The sequence below is a fragment of the Panthera pardus genome, unplaced genomic scaffold (genome assembly GCF_024362965.1).
Source record: "Panthera pardus isolate Hobbes unplaced genomic scaffold, ASM2436296v1 HiC_scaffold_15, whole genome shotgun sequence".
Classification (NCBI taxonomy): domain Eukaryota; kingdom Metazoa; phylum Chordata; class Mammalia; order Carnivora; family Felidae; genus Panthera; species Panthera pardus.
Genome location: NW_026526710.1, coordinates 24,772,556 through 24,775,865, shown reverse-complemented (window position 1 = coordinate 24,775,865; position 3,310 = coordinate 24,772,556). Strand labels below are relative to the sequence as shown.

The 3,310-nt window shown below is 48.0% G+C and overlaps 1 pseudogene; it reads left to right on the top strand.

The window, feature by feature from the left end:
- Positions 1 to 2,233: 2,233 nt before the first annotated feature.
- Positions 2,234 to 2,885, top strand: LOC128772477 (immunoglobulin lambda variable 1-40-like; annotated as a pseudogene).
- The last annotated feature ends 425 nt before the right edge of the window (positions 2,886 to 3,310 follow it).

The following is a 3,310-nucleotide window of genomic DNA, read 5'->3' as shown; positions in this document are numbered from 1 at the left end:
GATTTTTTATGGAGAACCATCTTTCACAGTGTAAGAAAGCCACAAGAAGAACTGAGGGCCAGTTGGCCTCATTTTTGGTCACACAGAAACACACACACACACACACACACACACACACACACACACACACTCATAGACACACAAGGATCTTCCCTCTCTCTGAGTGTCTACTATTTTTGATTCTTCAGTTTCTAGGCCTCTTTGTCCCTCCAGAAGTCAGGGACAACCTATGCTCACCCAGCCATCCTCAGGATCTCAGTAACTGGGAGGCAGAATCCCCATTAGCAGAAAACCCCAGGAATAGTGAGTGTAACTGGGGTCCTGTCAGCAGGTAGCCAGGATGTGCACTAAACACCAGCTCTCCCGGGACAAGGTCGATATCAGGAAACCTATAGCAGGTCTCTGCCCCCATGGGAAGCTCAGTCCACAACCATCTCTGGACTCCAATCTGCACCTGAGGGGCTGTGTGGTACATTGATTCCGAAAGCAGCAGCCTGACTGCTGCTGTCATGAGGCCAAGGCCATAGGGAAGTGACACACAATCTCCCCCTGCTGTCAGGGCTGGGCTGACACTCCCTCAGCGACACCTCCAGACAGGGTGGACTTTTACAGCAAACTCTACTGTTCCAACCCAGAGCCACAAGGCTTGTGACCTCAGGGACACAGTCCCCCTTATCTCCACCTCTCCATCACTCACATGTGGGTTCTTTGAATGACCTGGAACTTCTGGGTCCAGGTGGCCTTGGGTAACAAAAATTCATTCTTTTAGTCATGGGTGCATGAATGAGTACTTGCTCTGTCCTGAATATGCTGGACACAAGGCACAGGGATACAACTTTGCACACCCCAGAGACAATTCTGACCCCAAATAGTTTTGTCCTGGAACCTCTCTCAGTGTTTAATAATTCCATCACCGAGATGGCTCTGAGATTCAAAGGAACAGGCCCCTTATAGGGTTTCACTGGATACCATGTTGGGCTTTCCATCCTGCTAAATCAGACCCATGATAATAAAACTCATGACTAAAAAAAAAATAAGAAGAAATGAATAAAAAATCAAACTACTTTAGTAAAATTTTATAGACTCCTATTCACCTGAAAACAGAAGGCATTCCTATTCCATTGTTTTTCCATCCTTGATTTTAACCACAATCTCCATCCATATTCTCTCTGGAGTAAGCACAGACCTGGGAAAAATACACTAATGATTTACCTGCATCTTCTCAATGACATCAGCATTGAAATTAAATCAATCTTAATGAGATGAATTTTATGTAAAAGAACACACCCATTTATATGCAGGTTTGGCTAAGTGGTGACTAATACATAATCTCTGTCACCGGATCCTTGTCAGAGCATCCGCAATTGTTATTCACTTTCTCCTAGAACTTCCTACAGGCTTGTTCTTTGTGCTCTGAGGTCAGTGCCACACACAGCCTCACATGGCAGGGCTCCTGCAGACTGTGCGCTGGGAGAACAGATCCTAGGAGGGAATCACTGCCCACAATGTATGCAGAACTGTTGTTTTAAGCAGGTGGAAATCATAATGGATTACAAAGATGTTCAGTGAGTAACCCCTCTATGCATGGGCACTAGGATTTCTATGCACAACCTGGAGAGAATCTCTCCCCATCTCCTCAGTGCTGCAGGAACCTCAGAGGAAGGAAATCCTGGAAACCAGGGAGGAATCACATAAGAGGAAAGATGCAGTGACCTGCACAAAAGGGGCCATGTGTCCATGGGGACCTGTCAGTGCTTTGGACTTGAACCTGATCTAAGAAGAGTTTGTGTAGAGACACCTCATCAGGCCAGACCCATGAATAGCCAAGAGAGACATGGACAGACTCACCCTGAAGAATCTGAGTAGAGCATAGAGTCTGCCTTCAGGTGATGGGAAGACATATAAGGGGACACTTGACTTGGTCCTAATGCAGGAACCAGTGGACAGAGCAGTGAGGAGGCAAGAGCTGTCTCTGATGAGCTCTGGTCACCATGTCACACAATGGTGTGTCTGTGTCTGGACATTAGGGGGAGCTCAAGGCCAGTTTCAGAGGAGTCAGGGGTGATCAGAGCTGGGACCTGGCACCTGGCACTGCCTGTGCTTTCTGCTCAGGGCTCACAGCTGTGACCTCACTGATGGCCCAGGGACCTGACCACGCCCAGTGAGAGATCTAGAGCTCAGGTTCTCATTTGCATGGATGGGCTCTCCCTCTCTCCGAGGATCAAGAGGGGAAGGGAGACATTAGGGGAGGTCTGCTCAGCTGTGGGCCTGCAGAAGGAAGGAAGGATCCGCGATAACGTCCACCATGGCCTGGTCTCCTCTCCTCCTCATCCTCCTCGCTCACTGCACAGGTGACTGATGTGGGGACAGGGGAAAGGGACGCACTTTCCTGGGAGGACAAAATGGGCCCTGCTTCTTCCTCCTGTCTCTATACCAGCATCACCTTCTCTGTGTCTCTCCCCCTTTACAGTGTCCTGGGCCCAGTCTAGGTTGACTCAGCCGCCCTCAGTGTCTGGTTCTCTGGGCCAGAGAGTCACCATCTCCTGCGCTGGAAGCAGCTCTAATATTGGTCGTTATGGTATGAACTGGCATCAACAATTCCCAGGAATGGCCCCCAAAGCCATCATCTATAATAATAACAATCGACCCTCCGGGGTCCCAGATCGATTCTCCGGCTCCAGTTCTGGCAACACAGGCACCCTGACCATCACTGGGCTCCAGGCTGAGGACGAGGCCGATTATTACTGCTCATCGTGGGACAGCAGTGACAGTGCTCGCACAGTGGTCCAGGCCTGTGGGGAAGTGAGACAAAAACCTGCTTTCTCATCTGTAAAGGGAGGGAACAGACCAGCAGTCGCCTGCTCAGCTAGGCCTGTGATGCTCCTTATTCTTTTGCTGATACTCTGGGCCCAGGTCCATCCAGCGACACCTCGTGTGACTGAGGCTCTTCCTGTCCCTTCTGTTCTCAAATTCACTCTGAGCAGACCATTCTCCCTTCTGTTCTCAAATTCACTCTGAGCAGACCATTCTTATACAAAGACTCTTCATGAAACAGATGTTTTTGTTTTGTTTTTTGTTTTCTGGGGTATTTTGCTTCTAGGCTGGATCATATTATTTTTTTCTTTTTTTTTTTAAATAAATGAAACATTTTATTTTGCCTCTGAACTTATCATGGGACCTCAGTTACACCCATGCTCTTCTTGAAGAAAAAGTCAGTCTTGTTTGCATATGATATTTTACCCAATTGGTTATAAATGGTGCTGGTTAGTTTTTGTCTTAGTTCCTGATCTGAGAAATAGATGCCAACTTA